Consider the following 12870-nt stretch of genomic DNA (forward strand, 5'->3'; position numbering starts at 1 on the left):
TAACCACGCCCACCGAGTGACTGATTAGTTACACCTGCTCCTCGGGCCTCCAGCGCTTTTCTCATCATTACCCTGTCCTCTTAGCAGAAGCCCCAGCATATGAAGGGGGTAAAACTGCCCACCCCTGATGACGTCACAGAAGAGGGTGGCACCTTATGGGCGGTGCGACCTCCTGGGGGCGGAGTCAGCGAAGGAGGGGGGGCAGGGCGCCCCTCGGGCCAGGAACGCGCATGCGCGGCGAGGGGGCGGAACCGGGGCGGGGCTGTGCGCTGTGTTCTGAGTGAAGGCGGCGGCAGGGTTCGGGCTGCGCGGAGACAGCGGGTTCGGGTCTGGGGTGGACGCCACCGGCCGGAGCAAGGCGGCCAGAACCGAAGTCCCGGCCAGTCTTCAGGACCTGGCAGAGACCGTCAGGGCCAAGGCGGGGGCTCGCGTCCCAGAGGACAGAGGCTGGGGCTGAGCGGAGTGCCCGGGTCGGGGCGCGCCAGGTAGGTGGGCCGAGCTGGGCCAAGCTGGGTCCGGTGGTGCGGGGCTGAGCTGAGGGGCCCGGCAGCTGGGGAGCTGGAGACACTGGGGACCCGACCGGATGGCGCCCGCGGTTGTCATGGCAGTGGTACAGCCTAGCGGTTCGCTGGCTGCGTCTTTGGAGAGTGGTCCTAGACTTGCGATCCCCTTGCCTTGGGCCTCTTAGGGAGCTGTGGGATGCTATACACCGCGCCTGCCCGGTGCATCTCTGCTGGATCCCGGGGCATCCGACTCTGAAGGCCTCGCGGGTATCTTCGGTGTCAAAACACCGGATAAAAATAAACATGCATCTTGGTGGAGGACGCCGACTGCATCCTCGCAACTCTTCAAGCATTTTCTGTCCGCGCATCGTCCCGGACAGGCTCTCCCTCATCTTTGCTTTATATATTTCATATCCCTCTGCTTTGCTAGTTAGCTAATTGAGGCCTGGGAGGTTTGTAGGATCCGTGGTCGTCTTTTGCAAAGCCAGTCATCAATGTGTAGGCCACTGAAACACTCAAAATGTCAGACACAAATTTATATCTTTGTGGGCGAAGGAAGGGAGAATTGATGGGCCTTGGCTTCTCTTGCCCCTCGTCGCTTGCCCTCTGACATTACATAATGGTGGGTTCCTCCTGCCCGGAGTTGACAGCTCATGAAAATGTCCCTCTGGGTAAGAAGGAAGTATAGGCCGTTGTAAATCCCATCTTCTTGTCTTTCGCTTTGCCTCTGAATGTGTTTGGTGTTGAGAGGTTGCCTGAGAGTATAATGTGATTTGTCACCTGCCAGTTAGGGCATCTGAGCCAAGGGGATGGGGGGTGGGGTGGCACCGAGGTTGAGATGTTGCAGTGATAGTCTGCTTGGTTCACGCCTGTGCCCAGTAGGTTGTGTGGACAATGGGGACATCCCAAGGACCTGAGGACAGAGTGGGCTGATCTGGGTGTGAAGACTGAAGGTTCTGTCACTTGCTAACTGAGGCTCTCAATGTTCTCATCTCTAGAAGGTGAAAACTGAACCTCATTTGCTGAGTTTGTTTTGACATCTGAGTGCTAGTGTCTGGACAGTGAACAGCTATGGATTGTTCTACTTACTTAGCCTTGTTGTCTTTGGCTGAAGACAGGAAATTTTGTTTTTGGATCTGGGCTCAGGCCCTTGTTTTGGGGGGGGGGTTACTTTGACAAAAGGTCTCTGGAAAATTGAGTTCTTTGAATAGAGCTGGTGCTCACTGGAGGAGGTCCGAGTGTTGGTTCTGTACAAGTGTTGGTGTCAAGAGATCACAGTGCTGTTTCTCGGGTGGTGCTGAGCGTGAGCAGCGTTGCCAAGGCGGTGTTTCTCGTGTGTGTTGTCAACATGATGTGGAGATGAACCAAGTTCACTGGGAGGGTGGGTCGTCTTAAAGACTGGGCTTACGGGAATGGGTGTAGGACAAACAGAGAAAAGCGAGGGCTGTGTTTCTGCTGAGCTCTGTGAGAGCATTTCTCTCTCATTCTTCCTTAGCTGCTTTGCCTTTCATTTGCCATCACCCATCTTAGAATCTGCTTAGGTGATCCCAGGCTCTCAAGCAGACTCAGAGTTTAGGGCATACATTAGACTGTATTCCATTGCTTTGGAAACCAGGTACTTTGTAGTATTACTGTTAAAATGAGTATTAGTTGTTAAAAATCACTTTAAGGATAATAATAATAGATAATAATAATAATAAAACACTGGAGAAATGGGGTGTGCATGATAAAGAATTGTTGACCCTGCTCAGCTGCCTACCTAGGAGGATTCTCAGCTAGCCTCGATGAATGCACCAAAAGAAAGGACTAGAAGAGTACTGGGACCAGGTCACCTCCACCCCCACCCTACAGGTTAGCATCTCAAGAACTCTGTAGGGCAGAGTGGAGGGGGAAACTGTCCATCAGGGCTATTTTGTCTTGGTTTGACTTTTTAATGAAAAGCTCCTCCTTAACTTCCATAGTTTAGAGAAGTTCTCAGAATCATCAGGAGGCTTTGACTCTCACCGAAGAAGTAAACAGCACAATTCTGTGATGGAGAAAGCTGGATAATGCTCATGCTTCTTTTACACAACTTGATTGACGAGCAAGAGACTGGTCCTGAAGCAGAAGCTCTGAGCAGAGCATGCGTTAGGGAAACCAGTATTAACTAGACCCTTGCTGGCTTGCTTCACTTTGCCTGTCTCTCTGTGCTTGAAAGAAAAGGCCATCATGAACCCAGTCCTCAGAAACCCCTGGAGTGCTCCTAACTCTCTTAACTAATGTTTTTTTTGGGTTTTGATGTCCTCTCAGCAAAGTTGTAAGAATAGTACTAATATAAATAATTTTCGGAAAATCTTGGTCCAGCTTCTCCTAACGTTGGCATTTTCCTGCATCTCTGTTACTCTTCGCTCCTTTTCATGCTTCAAACAAACAAACAAACAAACAAACAAACAAACAAACAAATTAATTGTACCTTGATGCTAAGTACCCTGTACCTCTAAATCGGTTGAGGTGGATTTCTTAAAAACATTTTGTACATACAGTACTTAAAACCCAGGAAATGAACATTGACAGGATCCTGTTATTTATTCTTAGAAATTGCTCCAATAAAGTCCTTTATCCCAAAAGAAAACCCTAGCTTATTTGTTGCCTTCAGGTTTTTTTTTTTTGTTTTGTTTTTGTTTGTGGCTACAGTCTCTCTTAATTAGTGTTTCTTTGTATTTAATGTCATTGACATGTTTGAAGACTACTGACGGTTTCAGATAATGCCCCTCAGTTTGGGTTTCCCGATCATTTGGATTCAGGTTTGGTACTTCTTGCGGGAGCAGCAGAGGCTTGCCGGGCTCGGTGTGAGACAGATACTGCCCACTATCTCATAAGACTCGACACTAGCCTTGTTAGCTTTGATATCTTGATTAGGTTGGTGTAGGCCTCATTGAAAAGTTACATTTTTTCCCCTTTGAGATTAATATGTATCTCGTAAGGATGCAGGACATGTTACTCCTTAGTCTGTCCGGCCACAGCTCGAACCCATTGATGCCTCTTATCTGAATCATATAACGTTGACAGATGCGGTTTTCTAATTTCCTGTTTCCTTCTACACGTGTCAGTTAGAACTGTACTAAAGAGGACACCTTGTCTTTTCCCTAGAATGCCCTTACTTTTTGATTTACATCCCTGGAATGTGAAAATCTTGCCGTATTCATGAGACTTTAGTCTGTTGCTGTCAATATTTCTTTATTACTCAAAGTGTCCCAGATTTGGCCTTTGGGAGCCTCTTTCTTTGAACACGTTCCCATCATTCTTTAAGGACTTCTTTTCCATTCTGGTACAGAATCTTTGAGACTCACTTTGTATTTTCCTTGCCTCGGCCTCAGAACCAGCCGTTTCCAGAGCTCTGTTTCATTCATGGAGAGTGGCTTTAGACTCCAGAATGCCGGTAGTAGTTGGGCAAGTGGAGGTGGTATCGTCACATTTATTTATGTACGCATTGCAGTGTAGGAGATCAAGCTCAGGGAGTCGTGCATGCCAAAGAAGCCCTGCGCCACTGAGCTACCCCGACAGTCCCGTGTCATTGGCTTAGGCCTTTTCAGTGGACTGGTGTCTTGTTAGAGCTGGCAAGGTGGCTCAGCAGGTGGAGGCACCTGCCTCACAACCTGACACCCCGAGTTCCATCCTTGGTGACTCAAAATGAATGAAAATGTAATGCATGTTTAAATTGTTCACATAAATGCAAATAGAGTTGCGTTACATACCGTTTTCTCTGATTGGCTTTTTCAGTTCCGTGCTGTTTGTGTACTGACATGATGAGTTTACCCTTTTTTGGAAGTGGGAGCCATAATCCAGGGTAGGGGTGTGCTGTAATTTATTGAACCATCTTGTAATGGTGAGCATGTAGGTCTTTTCCAATTTTCTGTTGTAAAAATGGGCAATTATATATGGACTGACCCTTTAGTGCCTGCCCTTCAGTCTTTAGGGCCCCTGCAGTAGGACAAGGAGTAATTTTGAATCAACAGTTTTGCCAAATAACACCCCCAAGAAGGCCTCCTTAGCTCACACCTTTCCATTACTTGTTTCCCGGCAGCACTGACTTCTTAAGTTTGCCAGTCTAATGGCCCCAAAGACAGTCTTCTTTTAATTATGTTTTTCAAGTGGCCAAAATCATGGAATTCCTTTTATGTTGAACTCTTTAGTTTGTCTGAATTACCTGTTCATATCCTTTGTCTGTGATTTCTCATACTAGGTTGGCCTTACATTACTAGAGATGGTTTCTTGGCAGCTTGAAGTATAAATTGTTACCCCAAGGGAAAGGAACCCAACCTTTCATGACCACACTGCTTGCCAGACCTAGGCCATCTTTCCTCAGGCATCCTCTGAGGTCCTGTCAAGTGGTGTCGATCTTGAAGAGTCGATAAGGGCAGGCGTGGTCAGGCACCTGCAAGATGGTGTTGACAGAAACCAGATGGGGTCAGAGCCAGGTGTGTCCGTTAAGATTTGCTCCTAGGACTTAACGAGCTCTCTCGAGCTGGACTTCAGAAGCCTCCAGGTAGCTGTGTGACTTGGGGCAAGTAGCGTACGTACTCCCTATGCCTGCTTTTCTCATCTGCAAAGCTGGGCTGATGGTGTTCGCCCAAACCCTGACCTGCATTCGGTCTTTTGTTATGGTGTTGTTCAGTGAGGATCCCCTGGTGAAGGCCTCAGAAGTAGGAAGGTAAATTATATGTGTGGGGCTGGGTGGCAGAGGCTCATAATAAGAATGAGACGTCTGTTTTCTGAGCAGTCAGGAAGATAGAGAGGTGTCCTCTGATCTCTTGAAGGAGGGCTGAGGACTCTGTGGAGAAAGGGTTTGCCCCTTCAGTTCTCTTCCTTGGCCTCTCCTCCCCCTCTTTCACACACCTGGAACTCCTGACCTCAGTTTCCCACAACACCCCTCTTGTACTTGATTAGATAGGGTGCTGAGGTCCCCTGAAAATCCCCCGTGTACTTGCAGCTCTGGCCAGAGCCCATCACATCTGGGATGGGCTGTTGCAGAAGCTGTCTGAGTGAGTTAATTCGCTGCAGGGTGTGGGCCACTTTCTTTGCCTCTCCTGTGTCGCTTGCATTTCAAATGATTTGTTTTCTAACTCACTGACTCAGGTTTTTAAGACTGATGAGCCAGGCATGTAAATTCTGGACATCTGAAGGAAGTATGTTTAGGCAAGTGGACATTTCTGGGAAGAGTGTCCTTTTGAGAAAAGAGGGGAAGTCCTGGATTGGAGGGTATCTGGCTGGGATGCTTTCAGCTGCCAAGTAAACACAGGAGTGTTCCTGCGTCAGCAGCCTAGCAGTCTTGTCAGGGACCTGGATTCTTCTGTCTTCAGCCCTCACTGATGCTGTTGCCTCATGATTGCAGGATGGTTGCTAGGGTTGGTGGGACTAAGTGGTTCTTTGTTTTTGTCCATCAGGGACAGAGAAGGAAACAAACAAGCCAGCTCCTCAGTCATGGTGCCCTGCGGATCTTCTCTCAGCTCTGCGGGGGCCCAGGGTCTTGTGCCTTTCTTAGACCAGTAGCTGGAGAGTGCTGTGTGCTGATTGGCTTAGATCAGTATTCCCCTAGGTGTTCCCAGACCATCAGCATCAGCATCCCCCAAAACTTGTTGGAAATGCAGTGTCAGCCCCATCCAGCTCCTAACTCAGAAGCCCAGCATTGGGACCCAGAGAGCCTGCTTCCTTATTTTAGCCAAGACTACCCTGACTCTCCAGATGGAGATGAGACTAGCTGTTTGTGAAGGGACAGTAACCTTGGGTGGTCAGCTCATGATGGGAACTGGGAAGTGTTTAAGGACTACGGGAACTTAACCCTTCTGAATTTCCTCTGTTCTGTGCCTCAACTTACCCACCCAACTGAGTTTCCTCACTTCGAGCCTGTATACTTGCCAGCTCCTCTGAGTGTGGGCTAGGTCTTCTCTGTAGAAGAAGCGGTGTGGACTACATTCTAGCCCAGGTTCTGTCTTTGACCCAACAAGCATGGAGTCCACTGGGCTTGGTCCAGGCTGGCACTGAGATCTAGGCTCCCTTTTCTGACTCAGTGTTCCACATTTCTGAGTGTGTTCTAATATATAAGGCCCATTGAGCTCTGCTGCTGCTTGTGTGGTTAAAAAAAAACAAAAAACCAAAAACCAAGAGCAGTGTAGCTAGCAGGGGCTTGAGAAACATTTGGGGAACCTGCCTGGAGTCAGCCCAAGTGACGACTTTCGGTGGTGGCTGGTAGCACTCTGGTTTCGCCTGATGTGACCTGCTGTGTGTCCCCATTTCACCAGGACAGTTCCTGCTTCATGTTTGGGTGAAGGAGCAGCCACCACCAAGTCCAGCTGTGCTTAGAACGGCCCACCCTTTCACATTTTCCCTGGAGCTAGGGAGCTGACGGATGTCTAGTTTTCTTGACTTTCCAATTTAATGTCTCATCTCAGTTCATAAAAGCAATGGGAAGAGCAGACTTACAGCATACTCCAGGCCCTTTGCACTGATACTGAGGAAGGAGGTGGCCAGAGAGCCTGGAGAAGGAGCCACAAGTGTGTCTCAAAGGGTGGCCCTGTTGAAATCAGTTGAGGTTATGACCCATACTTCAAGCTTTTTGGAAATAAAATATCAAATATTCAAGTGTTTTTTCCTATAAGAAGGGTGAGCATTTTAAATAAAACATTTAGTTGCATGTAGTGTACTTTAAGTATTGTGATAATGCGAATGTCTCTTGCTGGGTTTGGTAAGGAGTTGTCAAACCTTAGGAGTGAGTGCAGGAGACTCTAATTTGCATCGAGGATGAGGCATGACCCCATGTGCATACACGGGCCTTTCTTAGGGAGAGGGTCTGTGGCTTTCATGAGAACCTGGGTGTCTGACCCTGGTGTCCAGTAGAGAACTGAGAGGGTACGCAGTGGGGCTGGTGAACTGGTGGCCGCCCAGAGAGCTCTGACACTTTTAGTCTTGCTTTGAGCTGTGGTCTGTGGGAGTTGACCGCCTAGGCCAGATCCTCCTGATGGCTCTGTGTCTTAGCCTGACACTCAGAGAGGCAGCAGAGTCTGGTTGTGAGCTTCTTCATTCAGCAGAAGTTTTCTAAAAATCTACTTATTTAGAGTGTGAGTGTGTGTGGACACACATGCTATGGCACACGCGTGGTATGGAAGCTCACTTTTATAGTCTTGGTAAGTATTTTCTCCACAATGTCCCATTTTAAAAGGTGCTCCAAGGGCTAGTTATGGTGGAGGCAGAGACAGGCAGATCTCTGGGAGGTGAGCCTCGTCTACTAGTGAGTTCCAGGTTAGCCAGGGCTATACACTGTCTAAAAAAAAGTGCTAACAGGGCTGGCATCTGTCCCATCTCTAGGTACCACTGGGGACATAAATGTTGAAAGAGGTTCGGAGAAGCGGAGACAGCCAGCAGAGGGAAATGTGGGTGATGGGGGAAGGAAGGGGGAGGAGCTAGGTCCACCAGCTTGTAGTTAAGTGGCTGCTGGCCCGGCTATTTTCCAGGAACTCTGTTTAAGGCATGTAAAAGTCTGTCATTGTGTGCCATCAAGTGCCAGGTGTTTTCACATTTCCCACGTATTACTTTGTGTTCTACATACAAAATGTCAGAGGAAATAGTCCCGTCACATGCCTGGGTGATAATGACACAGGGCAGGATGACTGACTGGCAGAGCTTAATTGGGATGAGGCTCGATGCCAAGAATTGTTGAGGTACCTTGTTTGGAAGAGAAGAGGAGGTGGGCGGATGGGTTGGTGTAGGGTAAGCACCCCACTAAGACAGTGCTCACGGTGGGGGACTGGCTTGCACTTTGTGGGTTTTGCCCTCAACTTGCCTGTGACTTGGAGCAGTTGTACCAGATGACCAGATGGGGTGTGGTGACTGAGGTCTGTGTGGGTGAAGTATTGCGTGTTTTTGATCTGGTTGACAGTGGGCCGACACACATGTGCACATGTACACACACTCATGCACACACACTCATGTTTGGGGAAGTTTCTCCTCTTCTCCTTTCACTTTGTCCAGCAGTCACTTTCTAGAGGAGAGGAAGCGCTCGAGTCTTCGAAGCTGGAGTGGCAAGGGTGAGTGGTGGAGAGGGGAGCTGCTGTGAATCACGGACTGCCCTCCCACCTGCTCCTCATCCCTGCACCCTTCCTTCAGAGGCCCTTTCTGACAGTTCCCCACTAGACATGGACCAGGGCTGCAGTCCAAATCCCTGGGATGGATAGAGACCACTCTGTCCCAGCCTGCATTTCCCTAATAATCTATGCACACTTGACTTCTGGCCAGGGTCTGTTTCCTTCCTGGTGGACGAATGACATTCCCCGACTTCTCCACCCGCCTCTCTCTTTGACCTTTTGCCCCTATTGTGGCCTAGTTTGCATCCCTTCTTTTTTTTTTTTTTTGGTTTTTCGAGACAGGGTTTCTCTGTGTAGCTTTGAGCCTTTCCTGAAGCTCACTTGGTAGCCCAGGCTGGCCTCGAACTCACAGAGATCCGCCTGGCTCTGCCTCCCGAGTGCTGGGATTAAAGGCGTGCGCCACCAACGCCCGGCTTGCATCCCTTCTTATTGTATTGTTTTTCATTGGCACCAAGTATACAGCTCCATGGGGTACGGACATTTCAGAAACAAATTCAGGTGATCAGATGAGGATACTGGCATGTCTGTCACCTTGGTGTTAGAACATTCAAAGTCTTGTCTACTAAGTATTTTGAAATATTCAGTTAATTGTTGTCAGTCACATTAGTGAATTGTGCTGTGTGTTAGAAGCCGTTGTTCTTGTCCAGCTGATTAACCTTCTACATTCTAACCATGCTCATTAACCTTCTACACAAACTCTTCCCAGGTTTTAGCCACCATTGGAGTATTGTCTACTTGAAACATTTTAAAATAGGTTTATTTTTTATTTTGTGTGTATGAGTGTTTGCCTACTTATATGTCTGTGCACCAAAAAATGCAGTGCCCATTGTGGCCCCAAGAGGGTGTCGCATCCCCTGGATCTGGAGTTACAGATGGTTGTGAGCTGCCATGTGGGTGCTGGGAACTGAACCCAAGTCCTCTGCAAGATAGGCAGTGCTCTTAACTTCTGAACTGTTTCCCCGGCTCCATGTTGTCTGCTTCTTGGCATCCGCTTTGAGGCTCCACATACATGTGAGAACGTACAAGATTGCCCTTCCTGTGCCTGATGTTTACTATAGTGTCTTCTAGTTACACTCACACTGTTGTGAATGACAGTGTGCGAGCACTTGTGTGTGCGTTCAGTCTTGAACTCCCAGGCTCAGCTGATCTTCTCACCTCAGCCCTCTGAATACTGGGACTTGAGGCACACTTTCTGTCGTTTCAATGACTAATTGGGGTGAGACGATATTTCATTGTGGTTTTGATTTGCATTTTCCTGATTAGTGATGTTGAACCTTGTACATATGCTTGTTGGTCATTCATACATCCTCTTTTGACAAATGTCTGTTCAGATCACTCTGTGTGTGTGTGTGTGTGTGTGTGTGTGTGTGTGTGTGTGTGTGTGGTGTCTATATAGCTCTGTGTGTGTGTCTGTGTGTGTGTATGTGGTGTCTATATACCTGTGTGTGTGTGTGTGTCTGTGTCTGTGTGTCTGTGTGTGTGTATGTGGTGTCTATATACCTGTGTGTGTGTGTGTGTGTGTGTGTGTGTGTATGTGTGGGGGGGGGGCAGAGGCCAAAGTCAGGTGTCTTCCTCTACTCCTCACTGTGTATTTTTTTTTGTTGTTGTTGTTTGTTTGTTTTTGTTTTTGAGACAAGGTTTCTGTGTAGTTTTGGTGCTGTCCTGAATCTCACTCTGTAGATCAGGCTGGCCTCGAACACACAGAAATCCGCCTGGCTCTGCCTCCCGTGTGCTGGGATTAAAGGCATGCACCACTGTCACCCAGCCTCACCTTGTATTTTAAGACAGAGTCTCTCACTGAACCTGAATCTTGCCAGTTTGGCTAGCCTAACTGGCCAGCAATTCCCAGGATCCTCCTGTCTCCCTCTCAGCACGGAGATTACAGGTTCAAGTTTCTGTACCTGGCAATTATGTGGGTGCAGGGGATCTGAACTCAGGTCCTCGTGCTTACATGAAAATTACTTTGCTTACTGAGCCATCAAACAGCCCCTCTTTTGTCCATCTTTAAATTGGGTTATTCGGGTTGTTAGTTTTATTTGAGTTCCTCTGGACAGTAGTTCCTGTTTAGTGTGAGCTTGCAATATTGTTGTCCACTGCCCAACACTTCCTTCACTCTGCTGAAATGAGGGAGTTTGATGAAATCCTTTTGGTCATTTTTGGCTTTTGACATCAAGTAAAAAAAAAAAAAAATTGCCTGGTCTGATGTCCTGTAGCATCTCATTGTTTTTTTTTTTTTTTTTTTTTTTTTTTTTTTTTTTGTAGTAAATTTTTAGTTTTAGACAATAAGCGAGTCTGGTTTCCTCTCTGTACGTGGGTGTTCGGTCTCCCAGCTCCTGATGTAGAAGATGCTTGGCCTCTCCTTTTAGGGTCTTGTTACCTTAGTAGAAAGCCTATCAGCTGCACATATGTGGGCCACTTCTCAGTTCTTTTCCATTTGCATGTGTTTTTATGCTAGTACCATATTGTTTTGATTACTCTAACTTTATGGTATGTTTTGAAGTCAGGTATTTAATGTCCCCTCTTTGTTCTTTTTGTTAAAGATCAAGATCACTTTGTACTTCCTTGGGTCTTTTGTGGTTGCATATGAATCTCACGGTGACTTTGCAATGTCTCTTAAGATTGCCACTGGTACTTTGATGAACTATTCCTGACTTGTTGCAGAAGGATAGTTAAAGCTGTCAGCTAAAGCACAAGTTGACTAAAGAGAGGCAAAGCACTTCAAATGGAGGCAACTGGATGGGTGCTAGCCCTTCCAGGAGGGTCGTTAAGTAGCTCAGAACACACTCAGAGATGCTGATATTGCTGAAAGTGTCGGCACTCTTTAGTCATGGATCTCTCTCCTGAAACGCTGCGGTGGACACAGGTCCAGGGGCCGTTCTTACTTGAAGTGCTAGTAATCTAGTTAGTGTTGACCTAGTTAGTGTTGACCTAGCCACCACCCAAGATGTGTTCTGAGGCTGTTGTTACAGGTGCCTTGGAAGTTTATGGTGTTTTGAAGAACTTTGCTGGGAGGAAGATGAGCTTTTGTTTTGAGCCAAATTACTGATTTAATCATTTTTAATGAGTCAAATACCAAGCTAGGTATTAGCTTTTTGGTCAAAGAGAGAAGTCAGAGAGTTTCCTGGCTCAGAGAAAAGCCATCAGTGTCAACAGAGCCTGCACCTGGCTCTGGTCCTGACTTGACTGGGGAGTACATCCAGCGTTTCCGGTTGGTCTCCCTTTCTCAGCAGCACCAGTAGTTGACCGTGGCGTCCTGATTCCGTCAGGGTGCTGGACCTGTCCTTCCAACAGCCGGCATAGACTCAGCCCCTTTGATACTAAAGAGAACTTTAAGCCATTGCGCGAAGGACTCATTTCAAACAGGATTTGCTAAGGTATGATCAAGGTCTTAAGGCAGCAATTGCTGCATCATTAATTCACATTGGGCATCCTGGGATTTGACCTATGTTACGTACACAGGGGCTGGCTGACTAAGAAACTGTTTGGGATTGTACTGGTGTTTCTCAGGGCAACTAGCAATCATGGCTTAGACCATAAATATAGCATAGTGGACTAAGAAGTATAATGACTAAAACCAGGGCCTCTTGGTACCCCTGAACCTTGGTTTGCATGCATTAAGTATGCAAGACAAGTAATCAAATGTTTGGGGTAGCAAATAAGAATTTGACATATGAAGCTTTTTGTACTTGCTATTCAGAGAGGCCAGAAATAGGGTTGGTAGCTTTTTAAAGGATTGTCAACTGTGGATTATATTAGGGAGAAACTGTTTTGTAAAGTGACTGCAACAAAATGAATCTGGCTATGCTTAAAAGGTCTTAGGGGCATGTTCTTACCCTAGCCCTGATCCCTGGGTAGTTCTGAAGACGCTTTATTTAAAGACCTCTTTGTGGAAGCACGAAACAGTCACCAAGCAGAAACCTAAAATAGTACCATTTCTCATCCCCAGTCTTCAGCAGTCTAGAGTGCTGGTATTTTGTTCATTGGATCTGCAACAGGAACTGTAAGGCTATGGCACTTGACATGTTGTCTCTAACAGGAAAAAGCAGAAGAGACTTAGAGTATTTGTGTTTCCCGTACTGAATGTAGAGTAGGCGGTTAGAGCTTTTGCCTTGCTGTCTTCAAGATGAGGCCGAGGACATTGAGTGTAGGAGGTGGTTTAAGGTGAGGTTAGCATTTAGGCATTCTAAGCACCAGGCTAGGGATGGAGGTGTAGTTCAGTGGTGGATATGGGCCACGCTTGTCTAGCACGC

The 12870-nt window shown here is 47.3% G+C and overlaps 1 protein-coding gene across 15 annotated transcripts in view; it reads left to right on the top strand.

Moving 5' to 3' along the window:
• Positions 1 to 204: 204 nt before the first annotated feature.
• The window catches only part of Inpp4a (inositol polyphosphate-4-phosphatase type I A), a 128252-nt gene continuing 115586 nt past the window's right edge, over positions 205 to 12870 (top strand). For 9 of the 15 annotated variants that reach the window (XM_037199616.1, XM_028865676.2, XM_037199613.1 and 6 more), the window contains exon 1: positions 253 to 485. The gene's annotated coding sequence lies outside the window, so the exon portion shown is untranslated. Of the gene's footprint in view, positions 486 to 12870 lie in introns of all 15 variants that reach the window. The other 6 variants (XM_028865683.2, XM_028865684.2, XM_028865685.2 and 3 more) reach the window with 3 other exon arrangements.

This window comes from Peromyscus leucopus, chromosome 16_21 (assembly GCF_004664715.2).
Source record: "Peromyscus leucopus breed LL Stock chromosome 16_21, UCI_PerLeu_2.1, whole genome shotgun sequence".
Lineage (NCBI taxonomy): Eukaryota > Metazoa > Chordata > Mammalia > Rodentia > Cricetidae > Peromyscus > Peromyscus leucopus.